At 38.4% G+C, this 26347-nt stretch overlaps 1 pseudogene across 1 annotated transcript in view; it reads right to left on the minus strand.

Annotated features, from left to right (window-relative positions):
* Window positions 1-26347, minus strand: part of LOC145768568 (nose resistant to fluoxetine protein 6-like) — a 33074-nt pseudogene that overhangs the window by 2116 nt on the left and 4611 nt on the right. Inside the window, exons 3-12 of the transcript XR_014288955.1 lie at window positions 25064-25242; window positions 24054-24187; window positions 17211-17378; window positions 11882-12071; window positions 11514-11688; window positions 10289-10368; window positions 10052-10174; window positions 4323-4515; window positions 1934-2123; window positions 440-598 (exon numbers count right to left, since the gene is read on the minus strand). The product of XR_014288955.1 is annotated as a nose resistant to fluoxetine protein 6-like (transcript). The remainder of the gene's footprint in view (window positions 1-439; window positions 599-1933; window positions 2124-4322; window positions 4516-10051; window positions 10175-10288; window positions 10369-11513; window positions 11689-11881; window positions 12072-17210; window positions 17379-24053; window positions 24188-25063; window positions 25243-26347) is intronic.

Genomic DNA, 26347 nt, shown 5'->3' on the forward strand with positions numbered 1-26347 from the left:
TGAAAAACGAAATGTAAAATTGTTAGAGCTGACGATATCAACAAGGAATAACGAAACCCACTCCTGGTGGTTGGCTATCAGACTGTTTTCTCGTGTTTAGTTTTGAATTGAGATAAAAATTCTCAACTAGAAAAACCTTATGAAAATATTTTGAAAAAGTAAGTTATAATACGCATTTTTTTCTAAACGAGACACTGTTTTCTCATAAATTTATCAACATCAAATCAAGTTTTTTTATCATAATAAAAGCAAATATTTTAGTTGAAGATATATAATCATTTTAAACGTATAAGTTTGCTTGAGGACAACGCAATTCTTAAAGAAAAATGTAGAACTAAAAATTGGCACACCGTTAACACTACCACACCAAATGGATACGAACAGTATAATATAAGCACCACTTTTTAGGAAACTGAATTCCGAAATTACTTTGACTTACTCAAAAACAACATGACAGCCTGGTAGATGCTAAAATGTAATTGAACTTCGCTGCTTCCAAGAAACCATAAAACCACAAGAGGATGAATCAGGTAGGAACAATAAGTTAGTCTGCTCAACGGCATGAACACTTTTCAGCTGAGGAAGGCATTGATAGGGCCTGAGTGTAAAAAAATCAATATATAATTTCATAAAATTTACTAAAAGAGTCGTTTAACAAAACTCAAAGAAAATATCAGGGCTGTGGAGTCGGAGGGATTTTGGCGTGTGCGGAGTCGGAGTCGTTAAGAAAACGATAAACAATAAAACTTTTGTTTGCAATTTTTTTTAAAACATTGTTTTTTGTTTTCCATATTACGCTCTAGAATCTAGATCTTTACTACAAAATGGAAGTGTTTGTTCTTAAGTCAGTTATTTGGGAAATTTTTTGTTTCAATTTTGATCAAACTTAAGTAAAACAAAATTTAAAAAACAAAAAGGGACAAAAATAAAATATCTGGCAACCCTCAAAAATCTGGCAACAGTGAAGCCAAGAGTCGACAAGTTATAAATCGAGGAATCGGGGTCGTATATTTTTCGCCTGACTCCACTGTCCCAGAAAATACTTGTAGGCAAGTTAACGTGGTTTCATTCTTGTTTTTGTCCAGCTTAGTGATAATTTCAAAATACATGCACGTTTGGACGCTTGGTGATATTGTAACTCGTAAGAGATGGAAGGAAGAAACCAGTTACATAACACCGTGTCATTACATATCGAAGCAAAACATGCTGGAGCGTTGGTCACATAAATGAATTAAGCAAATATACACCAAAACGTCACGATCAAACAAGTTACTGGTTTACTAGCGAGAACTTATGGACCACTCTCCATTCAGCAATAAAATGTTTATGCTCGGTCTGAGAAAGCGTGTTTGAGAGCTAAATTCTGGCAGTTTTGTATGCTTGTAAAGGCTTTGAGCCACTGACGCAGGATGGTCACCGACATTGACAGAGTAAAGTTTCCGCTTTTTGTACTTGTTCAAGTGTGGTCTGTAAGTTATTCTATCCACTAGGTGCCCGTGAATGGCGAGTTGTTCTTGAAATGAGTTCGTTCATAATGTCAGGCGGTTAACCAATTGAGCTATCGGAGGAGAACGAAAAGCTTACTGTGGCAATCTCAGTGAACCCGCCGGTGTCAATGGTTCAAGGCCTTTACAACAGCTTTACAAGAATGCGAAACTACCAGGATTAAGCTTGCAAAGAGACTTTCTTAGTCCGAGGAATGAAGACTTCCACGTTCAAACATTCCAGTTGAAATCATGTTTAAGCACAAACCGGTGATCCTCATATTCAACAAAGAACATGATCGCAAGACACTCCTGTCGATTGTAACTTTAAGTATGAAGAGCAAACATTGGTTATGCACTACAGCACCACATCACTCTCAAACCTACATTGAATTAAGATGCGATGCTAAAGACCAGAAATAAAACCCAAGATCAACTAGACATGTTACCTCCATAACCGCTGACACAAGCGATGGTAAGCCAGGCTAAACCAACACACCATGCTGGTCTGCACAAGGCGTTGTAGATGGCAGCTAAAGGAATACTCCAAGGTTGTCCAGCGGAATATGAAGCGAATGAACAGTAAAGAAGCTGATAGAAAATGGTAAACGCCACAATCCAAGCGATAACTACGACAGCCTGCAAGTGGTATAAAAAATGTCATTAAGCGTCAAGACTCAATACAGTTGCGTTTATTGATGCTGAACACTATAACCTTGTGGTTGTGGAAACATTATTACTTTTCAGCGATAACATTATCTTTAAACAAAAAAATATATGGCAATAATTGCAAGCCTTAAAGCAGCCGGCGGCCATCGCGGCCATGGCCGCTAAGTAGTGCTTGAATGACCGCCGGTGCTACCTTCTCAGTCGGCCAAGTTTGGCCGCCGGTTTTTTCTAGCCAATTATTTAATTTTGCAATAGAATGAGCGTGGAGTAACTGTCGAAATAATGTAGTATCAAAGAGTGTCGCAGAATTAGTTCAGCGTGTTATAATCACCACTGTTGTATTGTGCGGGAACATTTGCTATTGTGTATATGGAATATATCCAGCTGCGATCACCAGCTGTAGCCTACCAGCGCATTCGGCCAACGCGCATTCATCCATTGTGCGCGAGTAATAGCATTAATTACAGTGACACGAAACCGCAAGTCTCAGGTTTGCGATTTTTTGCATGATTATAGAGCAGTACTAGACGAACGTAACTGAACAAAAACAAGACGAATTTTCCGCTTATTAAATGATCTATTCTAGAATAAAGTTTTTTAAAAAACTTTCGCTCATTTGTATGTTTGACTAAGTCTTGTTTGTAATTCCCGTTTATTTTAACAAAGTGTTAATCTGAAGTGCTAATTTACAGCGGCTGGCAATATTGTCGTTTTTATGTTGATGCAATGTTGTCGGACATTGAGTCGTTGTTAAAAAGAAGAACTAGATTAGTTGACATCCGAGGGGAAAACACGTGTCTTCATAGTTGAGAAATATTCCCGCTGTGGGTTAGTGACTTCACACCCTCAATGGTGACATCATAACGGTATAAATGGTCAGATTTAATGAAAGGCGGTATATGCTATACATTCGGTAATGCAGTTGATACAATTTACTCAGCAGCTGAAACAATTTAGTGTCGTTAGATGGTCCCGCAATACCAGACTACAATCCCGATAAAGCAGTTTTTGCGTGGTACAACGATTCTATTGCAGGACGTCGCCCAGATTTCAACAACGCAAAGTGATCATTTTAGCATTGTTGCAAGTTTAATTCTACGTGTGCTATCGTTATTTGTATTTTGGCCTCCAAGCGCGCAGATTTGGCCGCCGAGAAGGAGCTCTTGGTAGGCCACGATGGCTGCCGGAAAAAAATACGAGTTTTAAGGCCTGCTAATACGTGGCCATTTTAAACCGTTTTCTTGAAAAATCATTATTAGATTTTCAATCATTACTCAGCTACGATATACATTATTATTAATAGTATAATACTGTAGATTGTAGAACTATGCAAAGTTCGCAAATTTCACGACTATTCTCAGCTATGAGCTGATGCCGATATTGCATATGTCACAAGCTTATGAACTCACATCCAAAGCCAAACTTCATAAAATCATTGTTTAGAATAGATGTGATTTTTATAATGTTGCCACTCACCAGAGACAGTTGCAGCAATAACGCATTGTCGTCTGACTTAAAACAACTAAATTTTGAACATTTTGTTTATGAGTAATTAAAAGATATTAGATAATAAAACGGTCTGCTACGATTCAGAGAATCCGATTCGAGGAAATCCTAATTGAGAGACAGCCATTTTCGGAGGTTATCGGTTTTTTCAAAGGAATAAAGTTTCAGCGAAAAAAACAAAAAACAGTTGTCAAACAGCATTTCGTGATTAACAATAGTGGTTAATCAAATGAAGTCTCAGGGAAAATGTCTCAACTAAAGTTGCTAGATATCGCTATAGCCTAGCCTAAGATATCAGCTAATTTACATCTATTTCACTAAAACAATAACTCTCTCGTTTGCATGGGTATGGGAAGATAAACACAAAAACCGCCTGTGACCCAAATGATCCCTGCAAATTCTTTGAATAAGCACAAACCGTTGCTGGATTTAAAATATCACCGAATTTTCTCCTAAAAAAGGTTGTCTCCGAATTGAGATTTCTCCGAATCGGCTTCTCCAAAACAAGCCATTACGATAATAAAATGCTTACAGAAGTTGATGTCTGTTTTTTTGGAAAAGTATTATATATTAAGAAATCTTAATGTCTTAGACTCTTAGTTCATAAAACTATATACGTGATTTAAGTAAATGAACAAAACTTCTTAATCAAGTAATTGTTACCTTGTTCATGCGAATTTTGTTGTTGTAGGCGTGCAAGATATATCCTGTGATCATACCAACAAGATAAGCGCCTATCCTACACCACGGCTTGCCGTACAAATCATCTATGTACGGGTTTGTTTGATACGTGTTGTTGGGGGATGCATACAAACTTGCTGTTTGGTTAGGAAAGTGAAAAGGCGCTGCGGCTCCCCTGCAAGTAGATAGGATAGAAAATCACTTTTCTTACATTGATTCAACGTCTACATACGTTATGTCATTGCAGACAAGAGTAAGATTAGATACAATGTGGCTATTCTACGGAATTAGGGAATTTACATTAGGGGATGCAAAACTACATCCACTTAGCTCATCCGTCTCACAAGAAAGGTCACTATTTTAAATTGGAAGGTCAGTAGGCTTGTAAAGAGGCTTAAAAAACTATTGAATTGAGAGCTGACCCTTCTTCTGAAAACGAAAAATCCTGGGAAAAAGCAGTCTCGCATCCCAGAATTTAATGCTCTTTTCCAAAGCACACTACTAGGCCTACATTAAAAAAATCCACACAAAACTTGATTCTTGTTGCACGTTTTCACAAGTGTGGTTCGAAACAATAGAAATGGCTTTATTTACAGGTTCTAAAAGCTGTATCTATCAAAAAGTACGATTTCAACAAAACAGCATCAAATATTCTAAAATTTGTCTTCTTCCTTCTGAGATTCAAAAATTTAAAAACCCCTTCAAAAAAATTTAACGAGCGCCTAAACCTTTCACAAGAATTTAGTAAAGTCATACATACTGTTGTGTTTTTAGCTCATTCAATCAGAGTCATACTGGAATTCTGTTTTATTATAAAATTGCACAACCAAGATATAGTGTGAAACCTGCAAAGTAAGCCCAAAACGAGAAGTGCCAATTAACAAAAGCAGGCGGATGAATACTAAGCAAAAGAGAAGACCTGAGGGAAACGAAAACAAAGTACATCGTTTCAATGCAAATAAACTAAAATACATAACACCTCCCCAATAAAATTTATGACCACCCATAACGAAGAGGTGGTTGGCGTCTTCTCTTTGATCGCCTTAATGTTTGTTCTTGATGCGATGACGATGATGGATCGTCGGTCGCTATCGGCGTCAATGAATCCTCGGTCGCAATCGGCGTCGATGAATCCTCGGTCGCAATCGGCGTCGATGAATCCTCGGTCGCTGTCGGCGTCGATGAATCCTCGGTCGCAATCGGCGTCGATGGAACTGGAAACTCGTCAGCTGTCGATGACGACGTGAAAGTAGTCTCCCCTGGGTCCCCGTCTTCCGGCGAGATGTAACGCGGACGTAGCTGGTTGATATGGCGTCTCCATATTGGACCTCGAGGGTCCACTCGAACCTGCAAACTACGACTCCCGTGTCGCTTCACCACGACGGCAGGAACCCACCGAGGGCTTCGGCTTTGCCTGGAACCAAAGTATAAAGCATAACAAGGATCACCAACATCGAAGTTAATTGTTTTCCGGTTTTGTTTCCGAGGCGAAGGACTCGTCGATGGTTTCGTGATCTGAGCTGAGAAAGGAAGTAAAATATCTAATTTAGTACGTAGTTGTCGGTGGTTTAATAACTCACTGGGAGAGTAACCACTGGCATTAAGCGTACGGCGAAACTGCATCAAGAATTGAGTGGTGGCACTTTTAGGCGGTAACGACGATTTTCTCAACGCCTGCTTGAAAGTGCGCACCAAACGCTCTGCAGCACCATTCGTAGCTGGATGGTATGGTGCTCCAGTGACGTGGACTATACCCCTAGCTTTACAATAATTCTTGAAGTCTTCTGAAGAAAACGTAGTCGCATTGTCTGAGACAATGGAGTGGGGGTATCCAAAATGGGCAAAATCCTGCTCTAAAAGATCAAAAGTAGCAGACGTCGATACGGAAGAAGTTGGGTGAATAGAAGGATACTTACTATAAGCATCGGTAACAATAAGCCAATTAGAACCTAAAAAATTAATAGCGTGATCGACATGAATTCGACTCCAATGCTTCTCTGGAGCTATCCATGGGTGGATAGGAGCCTTGCTTGGTGCAGCTTAATGCTCACCACATGTAGTACATGTTCGGCAGAGGTCGACAATGTCCGCGTCGATCTTGGGCCAGTAGACTGCTGTCCTGGCCAGCTGTTTCATTCGCTGCATGCCGAAATGACCTTCGTGTAAAAGAGAAAGAATGTCATTGCGAAGTTTAAAAGGAATAACTACTCTAGAACCATATAATAAACAACCATAACATGTTGTTAGAGAATCAGCAACTCTTCTAAACTGTTCGATTGGATCGTTAGAGTTTGATTTCGCAGGCCATCCTTCTTGTGTAAAGCGAATGATTTTAGACAAGACTGGATCCTTGGAAGTTTCCTTGCGCAAAGTAGAAGAATCGGAATGACTAACCTGCGAATCCAACGTATCAATTGCGCAGACAATATCAACATCATCTGCACTTTCCTCCCCATCAAAAATTGTGTCATCGTTGGACGGAAGACGGCTCAAGGCGTCAGCATTTTGGTGATGCGTTGTTTTGCGATACTCTATAGTATAACTAAATTGACTCAAAAACAACGCCCAGCGTGCTAACCGGTTAGCCGCCAGCGAAGGGGTAGGTTTATCTGGACCAAAAAGTGAAAGTAAAGGCTTATGGTCCGTTACCAAAATAAAATTCCTACCGTAGAGGTACTGATAAAATTTCTTCAAAGCGAAGATGATAGACAAAGCCTCCTTTTGGATTTGGCTGTAGTTTCTTTGAGCCTTCGTCAAGATTTTCGACACATTTGCTATTGGCCTCTCGCTTCCGTCTGGGGAGCGGTGAAACAGTGTGGCGCCAATGCCCACGCTTGATGCGTCGCACGCAATTCCTAAAGGAAGCAACGGGTTAAAGTGTACGAGAACATCGTCTGCGGAAAGAAACGTTTTTAATTTTGCAAAAGCGCATTTTTCTTTGTGTTCCCATCTCCAAGGAACACCACTCCTGGTTAAATGATATAACGGTTGCGCTACCGTAGAAAATTCTGGGGGCATAAACTTAGAATAAAATTGAACCGACCCCAGAAAAGAACGTAAGGTACCAGCATTGGAAGGAGCAGGCATGTTCAGCACAGCATCGACTTTAGGACCCTTTGAAATCCCCTGTTTAGAAAGAACATGACCTAAGTACTCGACATTTGCCTGGGCAAATCTACATTTTTCCTTCCTACATCTAAGACCTTTCGAAGATAAACGATCGAGTAGTCGTTTAAGGTTCTGGAAATGCTCTTCCGCTGTAGCTCCACTTATCAAAATGTCATCCAGGTACACTGCTACACCTGGAAGGTCACTGGTTAAATCATCCATTATCTTTTGGAAATGGCCTGGAGCAGAAGAGATGCCAAACGGCATAACATTTTGCAGTAAAACCCCTCTATGGGTACTTAATGCCAATATTTTTCGACTCTTTGGACCTAACCTAATCTGGTTATAAGCATCTGCCAGGTCAATCTTAGTGAATCCGTGGCCACCCCCTAGTTTACGCATTAAATCCTCTGGAAGAGGCAAAGGGTGCCTGTGAGTTTTAAGTTGTGGATTAACCGTCGAAGAATAGTCACCACAAACCCTTAATTTGGATTTCTTACCTTCGGTAGAAGCCTTGCGAACTGGTACTACAGGAGTTCCCCAGTCGCAAAATTGTACAGGTGTCCAGATACCTTTTTCTATGCCGGCGTCATAGGCAAGAGCTAAGTCTTCTTGAATGGCGAAAGGCACTGGTCTGGGCTTTGAAAACACTGGTTTACAATCAGAGTTAAACTCAATCTCTAATTCGTAATCCTGAAGACAACCTAACTCAGGTTTAAATAAGTCTTCGTATTGGTCACATAACTCGGAACATGATTTTTGCAAGTTAAAATCTATGTCGTTGTGACGATGAATAGCATGTAAAGATGAAGAAAAGAACTTATCTACCGAAATATCTAGTGCTTGAATAGCATCACGCCCTAATAAGTTAAGGTTAGGGATTTCACATACCATAAATTGAACTGTGGTCGTCTTTCCCGATTTGTTGCAGCTCGCTTCGGCTGTGAAAGATCCAACAATAGGCATCGAGTGCTTACTTGCCGACTGAAAACGTAGCTGCGGAGTCTGCAAGATAGGTTTGCCTAGCTGCGACCAAACTTCAGAAGAGATGAAATTTCCCCCTGTAGCTGTATCAAGTTCCATTAAGACGGGAAAAGACTTAATAAAAATTTGAACCTCGAGTTTAGGAACTTTACTCGACGAATTATGAACAGTATTTACCTCCTGTATGCAGTTGACCTTAGAAGAATGAACTTGTGCGGCTTTTTTACGACATGCGGATTGTACATGCCCTGCAAGTTTACAGAAATGACAGACCGCATTTTTAAATCTGCAGTTGTTAGCAAGGTGATTAGAGTTACCACATCGATAGCACTTACTTTGCTTGTTCGCATTAGCACTGGCCACTGTAGCTTTCTTGAAAGAATATCGTCTATCGGTGCCTTTAACTTTATGTACCACCGACGGTTCAGTGCCAAACACCGTCTCCTTAGCCACTTTTGCAGCGTCTTCAGTTTCTATGGCTATTTCAAGAGCACGTGAAATAGTAAGATCATCAGGTTTAATTTTAAAGAGAGCTTTAAGAACTGCTTCGTTTCCTACCGAGCACATAAAACAAGTACGCAAAGCTTCATCTAAAGGATTAGTAATAGAAGAAAAGTCGCACGTGGCAGCGGCTTGCCTTATTCGTGCACCCAATTCTGGAACAGTCTCACCTGGTTTCCGCTTCCAGTTGCTCCAGAAGCGAAATCGTTCACGAATAACGAAGCGCTTAGGGTCAAACTGTGCCTTCATGTAATTAGAAATTTCCTCCATTGTAAGTTCATTGATTGGCTTTGCTGTAGACTCTTGTGCGGCCAGATTGAGGATCATCTTGTAGATGCTGGCTGACTGGTTAGTGAGGAAAACTTGAGCCTTCTTATCATCAGGAACGGACTGTGCTTTTGCAAATGTGCAAAACGTGACCAATAATCAGTCCAAAGTTCTAAAGTTGAATCAAACTCACAAAATTTTGGGATGGCTTGAAATAATCGATTCTGGTTTTCTGATTCGCATGGAATTTTGAGGGCTGAAATTAACTCCTTCAGTTGTTCTTCATGATGACGTTCTTGCTGTTGCATTTGTTGTCGCGCCTGTTCTTCTTGCTGTTGCATCTGTTGTTTCGCCTGTTCTTCTTGCTGCTGCCTTTGTTGTCGCATCTGTTCTTCGTGCTGTTGCCTTTGTTGTCGCGCCTGTTCTTCTTGTTGCTGCATTTGTTGTCGCATATGTTCCAGCTGCGACTGCATTAATTCAACCACCTTGTCCATATTGTAAATAATTTTAAAAAAACTAGAACTTGTAGAAAGTAAAACTCGTAGGGACTAAGACTGAACACTTCTGCGTACCACTGTAAGTTTCTCGTTCAGACGTTCAGCATCCCATCCTCGTCGCCAAATAACTCTGTTGTGTTTTTAGCTCATTCAATCAGAGTCATACTGGAATTCTGTTTTATTATAAAATTGCACAACCAAGATATAGTGTGAAACCTGCAAAGTAAGCCCAAAACGAGAAGTGCCAATTAACAAAAGCAGGCGGATGAATACTAAGCAAAAGAGAAGACCTGAGGGAAACGAAAACAAAGTACATCGTTTCAATGCAAATAAACTAAAATACATAACACATACTTAGCTATGAGTCCATATGACACAGTGATTGGCTGCTGGTCAGTAAGTGCAGAAAATACGCCTGTTATTGTCACACTGGATGCTAGGAGGAAAGAAATAAGAGCAATACCCCATTTCCATGATCTGTTGGAAAGAAAGAGAGCTGTTAGGCAAAATCGAACAAAAAGCGATTGTGCGCATCAAGATAAAAAATTCATTGAATGAGATCAAGTATCAACAACAAGATCTAATACTCACCTGTACAGAATCAAAAGAAGCAATGGCGCTATTAGATAGAATTGTGTGTCATTGGCAAGATACCAGCCCCACGAGAAACACTAGAACAATAAACAATAACTTCATTAGTAAGAAATAATCAATGCGGATCAAGTCCATTAGAATGGAGTATTCCATATCCCAGTAACTCGGTCCTACCCACAAGTATCAAGAACACCACACTCCTAAGCGAAGTACAGATGTTCCTCACCAACAGAGCAACACAACACTTGACGGAAGTCGAGAAGACGATCGAAGACAACGGATAGCCCAAGGACTTCTTCAAGTAACCACTCAGACGACGACACCAGCAAAATAGACAAACCCCCCAAACACTACGTGATTATATTCACCCTGTATCATACATTCTTCAAAGTCTTACCTTCACTTCAAACGTTGCCATTTCGCAGGCTGCACTCACAACGTTTCATATACCGTATCACACAAAAAGTTTATCAGAAAACAAAACTTTTAAAAATAGGAAAAGTACATGTTTTTGTTCAGTGCCCTCCAGCCAGTCATAATTTTAAGGCAAAAAATGAAATTAAGTGGCAGATTAAACGAAAACTTATACAAAGGAGCCATGTGTGAAAAGGAATCTGATGTGAAGCTAACAGGTAAGCGATGAAGGAGATAGATAATGGGGCGAATGTAAACGACAGAAATGAAGCTCATTAGGATGATGAGTGTCAAGACACATCTCGGCAAAACAATGTCTTGATAGAGCAGACAAACAGTTAAGAATATGGAGAAATGCTTATATACCAATGTTGTCAGTTAAAAAAAGTTTAAAAAAAATGAGAAAATGATGAGAAAAGAAAAGTGAAGGAGGAAGCCGTGAAAGATGACTCGAGAAATACTGTATAAATTTGAAGATACACTAAGACAAATGAAGCACTGCAGACAACTGATAATAAGTGACAAAGACCTGGCTTTTTTGAAACAAAATGGGATGATGATGATGACGACGAAGCAGAAAAGGTTTGGAAACAAATTATTATCAAAAACAGATCACTGTAACTAAACAGATTCATCTACTTAAAGTATACAGTATATGACCATGACTGGGATCCCTACTCAACATAATGCACAAGTATATCGATAGTAAAATACAGCAGTAGTCAGTAAAAATGGGGTTATTCCATCTTTAATACAAAACGTAAGACAAACACAGGTGTCACATTTTTGTCGATGTCACAAACCATACCTCTTCTGGTAACGTAGAAGGATACAAATTATTGACGTACAGAAGGTTCGTGTACCAGTATTTCTCACAAATATCCATCATACTTTGAGCTGAAGTGATCCACATTGGTCCTTGGCCAAACTTTGGCCAGATGGTAATTGATATCATCAGCAGATAAGCATATGGTGGGGTGAGTCTATAACCGTAGCAAAGAAAAATAAAGTAACTTTCTCTTTTTTGATTACAGTTACACTGACATTAAGTCAATGGCATACACGTAGCGCAAACAGTTAACATAAGCGGATGCTGCATATACGTTATAATAAGCAAAAGTGTTGAATTGGTAAATATTGCTGTTAAGTTGATCATTTCCAAAAGCAAAAATATACCTCAAGTAACGAAATAGATACATCAGCGGGATATTCATCTTTCCCTCGCGCTTGTTGAGTTCTCTGAGACCGAGATATACGACCAGCAACCCGCTGAGGAAGAAGAAAGAATCGACGGAATAGAAAGCGCTCAGGACAGCTTGGAACTCATAGTGGGTAGAAGCGTATCTCGCGATAGCCTTCGGATTATCTAAAAATATTGTTGTGCTAAAATAAGCGTTCAATAGGGCGTATGTATATAGTAATTTCAAAACATATGTTTCTTCGAATACTCAGTCTCCTAGATTTTCATTAAAGTCGGAAATGTAGAGCCGAGAGATTAAAGGTAATTTGACGCATGAAGTTAAAAGTACAATACTTATTACTTATATAGCATTTATTTGGTCAGAATGCAACAAATCATAGTTAAAGTAGAGATTCCTAACAGAAACATTTTTAAGCTAACATGTTAAGTTCATAGCGGGGATACAGCCACGGGGGAGCAATCATTCCCCCAAAATTTTATCATGCTCTTTCAAAAAATATGTTTTAATACTAAATTACAACGTTTTAATATCATCATAATTCGTGTTGAATAACGTTTGCTCCCCCCACCAGTTGCTTTTGCCCTCTAAAACTCTCTTTTAGCTTTATCACTGGTCTATAGGTTCCTTTAAAATTGGTAACAAAAACCATATAACTTCACGTAATTGATTGAAGAAAGTGCTGAAGAAGGAGTCAACACAATAAATAGCAAATGACTGCAACTTAAACTAATACAATGGATAGCAAACAATAGAAAAATATAATAGTATTGAATTCCCTTCTACACAAAGAATTCCCTTCTACACTTGTAAAATTGCTGGTTTCTAAAAAAATTCACATACCTTACTGCACGGCGAGCTATAATAGAGGCCAACGCATCGTGCACGCACGAGATCTGACTGACGGCCTATATGCTTTGTGTAAAAAAGCACGATTTTGTCACTTTCCTGGAACGTTATTGATAGTTAGGTGATGTTTTGTCAAAATTTATTAATTATTGTATTTAATATATATACAAACAATATCACATGGATATAAGTTGATCGTCATATGTTTTACTGTAGTCTATTACAAATAGCATTTAGTAATAACAGCAGTTTTAGTAGTTTAGGTAAGCAAATGACAGTGGTATCGCTGCATAATGTTGATAGACCACAATTTCTACGAATCAGTTTTCTGCATTTCCCCTGTTGACTTTAAACAATACGTACTGTAATTCAAAAAATTCAAGTACTGGATGCATAAAATATAAAACCATTAACAGTATAAAAGCACAGAAAAATTTAAACATGGTAGAAATAAAGTATTGAGCATCATACATATCTGCAACTAATTTCCATGCAACATTAACAGCAATTTAAACAAAATCGTGCTGATCAATAGTTTTCAATTCAATCATGCCTTCACAGTATAATGCAGGTGAGCCGGAGGTTGCTCAAACTATAACATTCGTTAGATCGCGCTGCAAAAGATCTTATGTGTTGGCCTTCTAGACAGATATTACATCCAACTCTCCTATACAATCAGAAAATACAGTGAGATTAGAGCAGTAGAAACTAGTAAACAAAAATATGCCTGCTAGTAATTTTATCCAAGAGAGAGAGAGAGAAACCAAGAATAGTTTTGAGTTTAGACATATACACAAAACAATAAGCATGTAAGCAGTTCTGGTCACATCAAACTGAGTCAGTGTTCACCCTCTGAATCTGATACATGGTTATCTCTGAGTCATCAGTTGATGGAGGGAGAGGCACCTGGTGTTGGTTGATCTGGATCGGCGTTGGTCTCTGTAGTTCATACCATTGATAGTGCGATGTTCTTCTGCCAAATAACTCACTTATAAATGGTGAAATTCTGTTTTCATATTCATCTGACAGACAGAGCTATACTTCAACACTTTAAGCTCAACTCTTCAAATATCAACAGTCAATAAATTAATCAATGAAGCCAGTCTGCCTAGCCCTAGAGTGACTGCCTAAAATGTAAAAGCAATAAGGTTAAATAGAATATAAAGCTGTAATTTTACAAAATGAACGAGTAGGAGAGAAAGTCAAATGAATCACAATTATATTGTGATTTACTACAATAGAACTATAGAAGTGGTTAATTTTAGATAGTGAATGATTACTACTGATAAATGCACTGTATAACGAAGTAGAAAATACTTACTAAATAGATACAGTACAAATGTTGTTTAAAAACATTAAAAATTGCATGGAAAGTAAAAGCTTACCTGGAAAAATATACAAATAAACTACAAGGCATTTTTATAACATCAGATCAGCTAAATAAAGATTCAAAGAAGCATTATGCCTTTAGCTATCAGCATGTATAGACTATATTCTATAAAAGTTTTAGCACATTCAATGCACTTTTCTTTTGAGCATCTGGGAGACCGCAACAGGGCATAGTTCTTTAAAAATACATTAGCCAATGTGCGACAATGAGACAATGTCATGAAAAAGCAATGTCGTTCAGATATGGATAGATAGTTACAGGAAATAAATTTTCGACACATTTCACCAACAACACTTGTAAAAAAGATGTAACAAAATACACACCACTGTACAACACGGGTCTGCTACTATTCGGTGAGTCCGATTCAGTGAGTCTGATTCGGTGAGTTCCTAACTTCTAACCCCTAACCTTAACCCCTAACCCTAAAACGGCAATGATAATTAGGCTACGGTACCCCATAATTTAAAAAAAAAATTGAAAAAATCCCCCGTTAAGGGATCGAACTCACCGCATCGGACTAACCGAATCGGACTCACCGAATCGGACTCACCGAAACAGGCCATTCCGGTACAACACTATCTTTCGGACGTGTCAGACCACCTCGATTTAATTTATCAACATATGAACCAAATCTTTCATAATAGAAGTATGTGTCTTCTGCAATAGCACATCCATTCTTCAACTCAACATACCCAGCAATATAAACTCTCTTCTGAAACTTTCCCTTCCAAAGCACATAAGCTATCCAAAACTTCAAGCTCACTTTCTACAAGATCACGATTACAAGCGGCACAAGCATGACCTTCGGCAACATCAAACTTTAAATCTAATTACAATGAGAGCTTCGCGTGTTGAATTCTTACCTTTTCTAAAACTGACTGAGCAGTAATGAAATAGGTACCTCCAGACCCCATGTCGAAGTTTACTGAAGCACTTTTCTAATGGGTCTGTTGTAAACCAGCCAAAGATTACAAAATCATTTCCACATGAAAGTAAATACTTTGCTAGATCTACAAAACCATGGCATATATAAGATACAGGAAGTTGGCAGTATCTGCCGTTAACTGACGAATTCTGACTGAGCCAGTTTTCTTCATTTTTTCTGCCATGCTTGCAACATCTAGCAAAAACTGTAGCCTTGGGTCATCACTCATCGGGTGACCGAATCACTGCCCTAGTTGGATCGTTAAATCTCACATCAGTACCAAGTCTTCTGACATTAAGAATCTTCCATAATTTAATGAAAATTTTGATAAAATTTGCTGTACTTGCAACAGGAAGATGTTTCAGTTTCGGATGGGTTTGTAAAGCATTTTTTAAAACAGAGGAATTATCTTTCATGCAAATTAATCAGATTAGTAAATCTAAATAATATCAAACCATACATGTTAACTACTTTGTACTGACATGCAGATCATGAATTCTCAAGATGTATGTATTGCAAAAATCAAAACATTTCGAGAAATAAATCAAAGCATGACAAATAAAGATTCCCCATCATGCATGTATTAAATAAAGATGCTACAAAACTAAACAGTTGTTGAAACTGGGCAGTCAATCTATTAAAAATTGTTGTATTTAAGTTAGTTAAGATTTGTTAGCTATCTATACTATATATACAGTAAGTAATCCACACAAATTAATAACATTACATTCCGTTCTACAAAAATTAGCTTTGGTACTGGTATTTAAGAAAATAAATGTAATATCAGTGAAGTAATTTTTGTGAATATTGATATCTTATGTTATCTATAAGAAAATGGTGAGTGGACAGAAGACATGTTGCTGGCAAGCAAAAAAACACATGAAGATTTGTAATATAAAGTAGGCCTACAGGTAAACATTTAGTATCAACATTCAAAATTGACTGAAGCTGTTAAACTAACTTACCAGTAGTAAGTAACATTGCATACAACTGAACATATAAGTGGAGATTTCTTAAATAGGCCTACTCTATTTGCTAACTTTAATAAACCTGGAAGAAATACAATTTTCTGCCTACTTTACCCACAACATGCTTCAAGGAAACTGGGCAGAAACTTAAAGGAAACATAGATTGGTAATGGCAGTTTGTTGTGAATTTTCTGTGTAACCAATGACTTCATGAACAGATAAAAGCTCCTTGAAACGAAAACATTGTAGCTTATACCTAATTTTGTTAAACTCAGCTGCATAACTGTAACTGCTTCAGCTTTTCATAAAGTTTGTAAGTTGTAGGCTAACTAAACTTCTACTTTCTGGCAAAGATGCATAGTTAGTGAACAAGTTAAGGGAAAAATAAAAAATAAGTTCAGTAAAACTAGAACCTTAGCATAACGAACAGACTATAGATGAAACATCTTCCTCCCAACTGATTAAGTTCACAATCGGCCGTCAGTCAGTTTGAAGTACGCGCGATGACGTGGCCTCTACTAGAGGGCGCCATGCCTTACTGTTACTGGTATACCGTAAACCTAATCGGAATTTTGTTTACGGTAGTTTATGTCAAAATGGCCCGTTTCGGAGAAATCCTAATTAAGAGACAGTCTTTTTAGGAGAAAACGGATTCGGTGATTTCTTAAATCCAGCAACGGTTTGTGTTTATTTAGAGAATTTGTAGGAATCATTCGGGTCGTAGGCGATTTTTGTGTTTATCTTTCCATACCCATGCAAATGAGAAAGTTATTGTATCAGTGAGGTAGATGTAAATTAGCTGATATCTTGCGGGTGTAGGCTATAGCGATATCTAGCAACTTTAGTTGAGACATTTTCGCTGAGACTTCATTTGATTAATCACTATTGTTAATCACGAAACGCCATTTGACAACTGTTTTATTTTTTCGCTGACACTTTTAGTTGAGACTTTTTCGAGGAAACTTTATTTGATTTCCTCTATTATAAGCTAATTCCTTTGAATAAACATATGCCGCTGTGAGATTTCAGAAATCTCACAAACAGACGGTTTTCTAATTGGGATTTCTCCGAATTAGATTCTCCGAATAGTAGCAGACCGAGTTTATGTAGCCAAAAACAACGTTGACGTTTCTTATTTTTATATCAATATATACAATATACATGTATGCAGTACCTGCATAAGTCACAAAAACTAAGAATGTATGGCCAAGAATAACCCAAGACATGCTAATAAACCGCAATCCATGCAAACAGTTGATGTCTGTTGATCGTCGTCTTGTGCTAAGCAGTCGCTTTGTATTCTGGATAACCGAGAAGGACAGAAGGAGATGATGCATCTTACCTTTGAATATGATATTGAAGTTAATTGAAGACAATGTTGAAAAGAGTTTATAATTAATAAAGTTCCAAATCCTTGATATAGAAATCCATTTAAAGACTCTAAGTTATTTCAATAAAAAACAAGTTCAAAGGATATATAGTTTTAAAAAAAATGTTTAAGTTGAAATAACTATTTCGGTCTATTAAACTAAACATCAATCCTTGTCTTCATGTTCCGTCATTTGGTGGTGGTATGGTATTGGTAATGATGTTCCACATTTTGCCACTGTGAAAACGTTTAGCCTATTGCCAAACTATGGTGAGCATTTCTATGGTAGAGGTTATGTGAATGAAAACCAGGCGGTCGAAATTTTCCATTTTTAATATATATGCCATAACATTGAAAAACCGATGTATAGCCGTTAGTTGTAAAAAAATTTATTCACAAGAATTAAATGCCTCTGAAGAGACCGGAATGGCCCGTTTCGACGAGTCCGATTTGACTAGTCCGATTCGGCGAGTCTGATTTGGCTAGTCCGATTCGGCGAGTTCCCTATTCGGCGAGAGCCTTTTTCGGCGAGTGCCCTATTCGGCGAGTTTTTGAAATTTTTAAAAGGAAATTATCAGGTACCGTAGCCTAATTACAATTGCCGTTTTTACATCGTTTTAACGTCGCTAAACGTTGAAATCGTGCAGAAAAGAATAAAAAGAAAATGTTTGAACTATTAAATTAAAATTCGTCATGTCAGTTCAGTTATTTTTATTTTTGACCATCATATCAAAAACAATACACGTCAACATAGCAAAGGTAAAAGTGACAAAACGCGAACGTTAAAACGTGCTTGAATTCGTCACGTCAGTTCAGTTATTTTTATTTTTGACCATCATATCAAAAACAATACACGTCAACATAGCAAAGGTAGAAGCGACAAAACGCGAACGTTAAAACGTGCTTGAATTCGTCATGTCAATTCAGTTGTTTTTATTTCTGATCATGATATCAAAAACAATTCACGTCAACATAGCAAAGGTATAGAAAAAGATAGAAGCGACAAAACGCGAACGTTAGAACGTGCTTGTGACCGAAGTAAGTTATTGAGTTGAAAGAAATTTGGCAAGGTTGCATCACCTTCAGAAAAATTTAAGATATGAAGGAAAAATAAAACAAAGAAAATGTTACAAAAAAAATAATGTTTATGTCTATAAGTTAGTACCGTACTTTTGAATAGTTAAATCATAGGCGCCTAACTATTTTTTTGGCCGTGGGGGCGAAAGCGTGTTTCATCAGCAGCAACGTAAATTCAGCGAAATGTCACGCAGATGGATGACGTAATTATGTCGTCACACTAGGATTGCTTTTATTGCCACACTCGGAGTTATCGCTACGTTCGACCTGCCGTTAATTATTATGAACAAAGCTCGACCAAAACACATGCTATGCGTCTGCGTTGGCTAGCGGTTGATGGACTGCGACTCTTTAAGCTAAGCACAACATAAAGTTTAGCAAGCAACCAACTAGATTTAGTAGCATGAAACAAGAGACGAAAAGGTTTACTAAAAGGTATAATATAAATGGAATGAAAATACTAACTTGATCATATGCTTGAAAATATTCCTGTTGAAAGCAAAATCATTCATGTTTACATCAATTCAACAGCACGTCACCTTTAATAAATTTAAAAGTTGCTGACATCCGTAAACAGCCCTTGAAAAATAGTTACAGAGAGACGTTTGATTACGTTTTCGACTTGACATTGCTCCCTTTTCTCTACAATATCGCAGCTTATGGCTGACCAGCTTTCAAGTTCCAATTCGCTGTAATACGCCCGTTTTTGTGTTGCAGATGAAACAAAAGATGCGCATATTCCCCGCCTTTGATCGGGTTTCTATGGCAACGGTCGTGTGTGCGCCATGCAGTTTGCGCGAGTCCGTTGTTGTGTTGATTATGCGCTTGTGCGACTGTGGGCAGTAAGGTTTGTACCAGCCCTTGTTACGTTGGTTAGTGGTAACCTCGGGCCGAGACTTCAAGTTCATTTTCACAGCAACCGATTCACTGCCGCGACAATTCTCTGCAGAGGTTTCGACTTTCGAAAGCGACAGCGAGGCTGTTTGCAAGCGCATTAAGTTAAACGCACGCTGCGTCAACGTAGCAAATTATGTTGTTTTTGGGTGCATTCAACATCTGATGACATTAAATCGACGCAAAATGGTAGATTTTTGCTATGTCACAGGCAGCAAAATCAGTCATTTTTTTGTCTGGGGTGGGATTGTAGCATCGCTACTCGTTCTAGTGATTATTTACTGCGAAGCTGTTGCGGTTTGCATTTAAAAATGTTTTCCTGCTGCCGATCGCTAGTTCATCTATTGTTTTATGTATCAATGCCGCATAAAAAGTTGCTCCCACGCGGAAATATGCGTGGGGGCCTGGTCCCCACGGCTTAGGCGCCTATGGTTAAAATGATTAGTTTGGAACAAATGTGTAACCTACACTCCTACAACTTAGATTGAAAAGAAATTATCGGGTAGGCAACCGTAGCCTAGTTATCCTGACCAGCAAAAATTTGTTCCAAAAACCCAGTTAGCCTAACAGTTCATTTTTACATTGTAGTAACAGAATGAAAAGGCTAACCAAGTGTGTGGCCTATTGATTTAACGTCGCTAAACGTTGAAATCGTGTAGAAAAGGGTGCTTTTGCTGACTAGGATACGTTGAAACTGAGAAACATTCACAGAAGCCCTACGATACGTTGCATTTTTAAGATAATGTATTCAGACGTTGAATCAATGTACAAATGAAATGTTATGCTAAATGGGTTCTTAGAACAAATCGTAGGGCTTCTGTGAATGTTTCTCAGTTTCAAAGTATCCTAGTCAGCAAAAGCTCCCTTTTCTACACGATTTCAACGTTTAGCGACGTTAACACGATAGGCCACACATTTGTTTAGCCTTTTCATTCTGTTACTACAATGTAAAAATGAACTGTGTTCTTGGAACAAATTTTTGCTGGTCCGGATAACTAGGCTACGGTACCGATAATTTCCTTTCAATCCAAGCTGTAGGCCACACATTTGTTGGTCCAAACTAATCATTTTAACTATTCAAAAGTACTAACAGTTATAGACATAAACATGATCTATTTTATTTTTTTTTGTAACATTTTCTTTGTTTTATTTTCCCTTCATATCTTAAATTTTTCTGAAAGTGTTGCGACCGTGCCAAATTTCTTTCAACTCAATAACTTACTTCGGTCACAAGCACGTTTTAACGTTCGCGTTTTGTCGCTTCTACCTTTGCTATGTTGACGTGTATTGTTTTTCATATGATGGTCAGAAATAAAAACAACTGAACTGACATGACGAATTTCAATTTAATAGTTCAAACATTTTCTTTTTATTCCTTTCTGCACGATTTCAACGTTTAGCGACGTTAAAACGATGTAAAAACGGCAATTATAATTAGGCTACGGTACCTGATAATTTCCTTTCAAAAATTTTGAAAACTCGCCGAAAAGGGCACTCGCCGAAAAGGACTCTCGCCGAATAGGGAACTCGCCGAATCGGACTAGTCGAATCGGACTCGCCGAATAGTAGCAGACCCGAAGAGACAGTAGAAATAAAAGTGGGTTAGTTAGGCCACTCAAGCCCACACCTGAGAGCGAAACTAATCATCATCATAATCCATCGTCGGTTTGTTCCCCACTAGTGGGGGTGGCCGATTGTTTCCGCGCAGCAATTGTTCTAATCCCTTCTCTCCATTTCACCCTGTCCCTTGCATCTTCCTCCTTCAGTCCGACTTTTTTAAAATCATCCTTCACTTGTTGTTTCCACGTTCTTCTTGGACGACCGCGTTTCCTCTTCCCATCCACCTTTAGATCTAGTGCCTTTCTAAGAAAACTTCCTTCCTCCCTCCTTATCACATGTCCATACCATCTTACTCCATTTGCCCTTGCCAGTTGGTCTATGGTCTCTCTCATCTCTAGCACATCCAACAATTCTTCAGTCCTTTTTTCCCTTCTCGTTTTCACCCCACACATTGCTCTCACCATTGACCTTTCCGTTCTTCTCAGGATTGCCAGTTCACTCTCTCTCAATACCCATGTCTCGCTACCATATAGCATTGCAGGCCGCACACAGCTCCGATATATTTTTCCTTTCATCCTTAGTGAAAATTTTCTGCCATACAACATTTCCCCACATTCCCTGAACTTTGCCCAGCCCAATCTTGCCCTTGTTGTCACCGCTGCTTCACATCCACCACCTCCATTTATTCGATCACCCAGATAACAGAAGTCTGTCACTGTTTCGATGCCATGGCAGAACTCATCATCATGGCCTTCCACTTCATCCCCTCCTTTTCTGCATTTCCCACAAACAAAACACTTCGCCAATCTTGTTGCGGCTCTCTTGACATTAGCACATCTTGCATGTACCCACTTTCCACATTCCTTGCATTGCATTGAATTTCTCATCACTCTCTTGCCACATATTCCACAGGGATCTACTTTGTCCTCAACAACTGTTCCTTCTGCTCCACTCACCATCACTTTTGTTTTTTCAAGATTCACCTTCATACCCTTGGTTTCAAATGCTTCTTTCCATTTCTCAAACTTTCTCTCCAGTCCCTCCATACTATTACTTGTCAAGACCAGGTCGTCTGCATACAAAATTTCACTCAATAAGCCCTCCCTCACTTCTTCAGTTACAACGTCAACCACAATAGCAAATATCAGAGGTGACAAAACTGATCCTTGGTGTACACCAACCTTCACAGAAAACTCGTTTGAATAATTTGATCCAACTCTCACTTTTGTTCTTGCATCCTCATACATAGACATCACAGCTCTCACTAATACCTCCGGTATACCTCTTTTCCTCATTGCCCACTCCATCACTTTCCTTGGTACTCTGTCAAATGCCTTTTCTAAGTCGACGAAACACATATATAGTTTTCTCTGCTTCTCTCGGTATTCCTCCTGCATTCTTCTCAATATAAACAGAGCATCCACTGTACCTTTTCCTGGCATAAATCCAAACTGCATATCATTTAATTTCACCAATGTTCTCAACCTCTTTTCTAGTATTCGCTCCACAATTTTCATTCCATGCTCTAGTAGTTTTACACCTCTATATGCACTGCAACTTCTCACATCCCCTTTTCTCTTGAACAGTGGAACAACAGTACTATACTTCCACTCCTCCGGCATTCCCTCTCCATCTAATACCCTTTGGCTAAGTTGTAGCATTACTTCAATTCCCAACTCTCCGCTTGCTTTTATCATCTCTACGTTCACTTCTGATGGACCGGCTGCTTTATGCAGTTTCATTTGCCCCATTGCCTCCACCACTTCATCACGAGTAACCTTTCCCACTGGACCCTCCACCAGATCAACCTCTGTCATATGATCCCATACATTCTCCTTATTCATAACATTTTCCATATGTTCCTTCCACACTTCTCCTCTGCTTTCCGGGCTGAAATGCAACTTCCCATCTCCACTCCTTATACATCTTCCCCCTACAATATCTTTCCCATCCTTTTTCATTTGCTTTATGAGTCTGAATACTTTGTTTTGGCTTTCCCCCATTTTATTAAGTTCCTCCTCAGCACCATTCTTCATAGCTCTTGCAACAACCCTCTTTGCCTGAAAACTAATGCTTCTTTGATCTTAGTGCTTCTTTCTCAAGTGTGTCAGTGGGTCACATTACAGGCCTCGAAATTCACGGCGGACATGTCCGCCGTCACAGCATGTGATGTCCGCGCGAAGTACCATCTAGATCGGTCATATTTGTCCACCGAGAAATAACACAGGAACTACCGATACAAATCGTCATTGCATAGCACAAACAATTGTTGCGAGAATATAATTTCCAGCGCATCCACAAAATGTGAATATTGTGTACACCATCTCTTAGCTTCCATTCAAGAAGGAAAAATTTTGATTTTTACGTTGCTTCAACGATTGATGACATTAAATCAGCGTAATAAAGACGAATTCTTCGCTAAGAATCGATGGGAATACCGCGGTACTTCTACACTAATCACGCGCAACTTAGTTTAAGTTTTACGTCCCAATGTCTGGCCTTGATCTCCGAGTAATATTGATAAGGCAAGGTTGATTACAAAATTAGATTATAGGCTACGAGTAGGCTATATTACAGCAAGATGCAACAAAATTTGTTAAGTTGTGGTATTACAGAAAGAAATAGCCCAGGGAAAATTCACTTTCGCTCACAAGACACGTAAAAAATAAACCTCATGAAAAAAGCCTGAAGAAACTTTGCACAGCAGAAAATAGTGGCGTTAGTTTACACGTTTTTCCGATTCGTGCCCAGAGCATTGTGACGCAAGAAGCCACATGACCTCGTTTGGTGGAAGTTAATCAGTCATACGGCTTAAGCAAATACACGGCGCTTTGACTCTTCAAGCGCACGTCGTTCGTCTGATGAAAGCCTTTCAGAGTGACTTCACTCCTTCTAAACCGTAGTTATAGTTCTGAAATGGCCAAGAATTATTATCAAAATAAAGTGATTAAGTATGACGGTCGACGCTAAAAATGGTGTGTCCGCCGTGAGACTTCATTGTCCACCGAGATAGCTGCTCAGACCGGACACGTTTGTCCGCCGTCAACAAAAACGAATTTCGAGCCCTGCATTACATGTTAATTGAACAACAACTCCTTATGCAGGCATGCAGCTTACTTTGACTAGCTTCTGATTCTTGTGAAGTAACCAAATTATAGTTGAATGAATCCTTGCGAGCAGATAAAGACATATGACGAAGTTCGTAACTTGTAGATGATAAAACAAGCAATCCAAGCATTATGGAAATGACTCTAAAGATATAACACATATATATACATGGCATAACTGTGTTTTTTATGACCAACAATAGAACACGTTCAAGCGTTTTTTGAGCAACTATGACAAAACCAAAACATCGTATTTCAACCTGGCAAAAATTCCCCTTGTAAAAGATGTGTTGAGTCATAAACATCAATTTCAATCGCAATCGTACCCTGGGAGGTGTAATTTAAGCGCTCAATCGCTGAAACAAGTAGGCCACGATACTCTGCCACATTTGCTGAAAGGTGGATAGGAAAAACTTGATCATTTTATCACATAGAAAAGTAAAGTGTGAATCTCACCAGGTTACATATCACATATATAATATACCGTACATAAATAGTTGCATTTCATGAGAAACATTCTATGTTAAACAAAATGTTCTCAACACATTATTACAACTTTACCAATTAGAAAGAGTTCATACGTCAAGCAAAGTAACCACAATTTTAGAAACATATTAAAATAAGAACAACACAAATAATATACAGTAGCTAAACAATGTATCTTAAGGTAAAACTAGACTAAATAAACTATATATAATATGGGTCTGCTACTATTTGGTGAGTCCGATTCGGTGAGTCCGATTCGGTGAGTCCGATTCGGTGAGTCTGATTCGGTGAGTTCCTAACCTCTAACCCTAAACCCAAACCCCTAACCCTAAAACGGCAATGATAATTAGGCTACGGTACCCAATAATTTAAAAAAAAAATTGAAAAAATCCCCGTTAAGGGATCGGACTCACCGAATCGGACTCACCGAAACGGGCCATTCAGATGTAATATACGGTACATAAAGTATTCATTGCAATGAGTTTGCAAATTTTATCAATGTGTCAAATAAAAAAAAAGTTTAGCGCAGCTTACAAAGCAATAATGTCTTTCGCATCCCATTTAGGATATGAATATGATGGACAACCAATTCCAGAAAAATTTCCAGAAGGTATGTAACGAGCAAGCAGTTGATTGAGATCCGCATCAGAGCAAGTGTCAGGAAAGCATAGGCCCATCTGTAAGCTTGTTGCAGCCAAAGCCCCATAAGGATTCTACAACAATATGATTAATTTCAATCAAACCACATAAGCCCAGCCCAGCCGATACAAAAGAGTTACAGTGTGCAAAGCAACTTAAAACCCAACTTTCTAACCAAACAATAAGCAGATATAACTGTAATAAAATACTGGTAATATTTTTCAAACTAATGTTTTTGTGGCATTCTACTTTTCTATACAATTTGGGTAAAGAGGTAACTTCTCTAAACCATAAACAGACATAACTCAGCAACAACACTACATTTAACATTATAAAAACAAAAAAGCAACCGGAATAAGCAAACGTTTTCGGCTCGTCATATGCTACAGGACTTTTCAAGCCTATAAGAAAAGTATTTTTTTAAAAGAAACACTAAAGAATCATACAGTATCACAGCAAAAAGATAGAAAACGCTATAAACTCAAAACTGTACAATTATATACTGTATAATATATGCAATATGCATAGTATATATATATACTACATAAATAATAAACATCGCTTAAATAAAAAAACAGTATCAATATCAACTAATGATAATATTAATAGATGCTTTTAGATACATTTTTGAATGGTCATGAAAGATGAATAAAATCAGAAAAAAAAACCTTTGATAATATAAAATGCATGTTTTGTTTATCGTATCCAGGCTTACGCCCGGCGATAAAAGATTTAGATTAAGTAGACTGGAGGGCAAGGAAGTCAAGAATCTTTGTGACTACCTTCAGGCATGCCTTTAAGTGTCCTGCCAAAGACACAGCCGCATCCTCTTGAGCAGTGTCGAACCGGTGCTCTTTCGAGTGTCATTCCAGACCAGAGTTCTCACCACTTGGCTATGCAGCCGACAATAAAATGCATGATTCTACATGAAGCAGAACCATTTTAACACCTCCAATTAAACCTTGATGTCGACATGTGTGTTCAAAGAATAGACGCAAAGATGTACAAACAGTGTGGTTTACACTATTTTAATATCAACCAGAGTAAATGGATAAAGTGGCTGATTATTGTCTTTCAAAAACAATAAGATAATGCCATGAGATGGACAGGACTTAAAGTGTTAAGGTGGTGTGGCAAAAAATCTCTGCAATAAAGTTCAAGAGTGAAAATATAAAGAGA

The sequence above is a fragment of the Aplidium turbinatum genome, chromosome 4, assembly GCF_918807975.1.
Source record: "Aplidium turbinatum chromosome 4, kaAplTurb1.1, whole genome shotgun sequence".
Taxonomy (NCBI): Eukaryota; Metazoa; Chordata; class Ascidiacea; order Aplousobranchia; family Polyclinidae; genus Aplidium; species Aplidium turbinatum.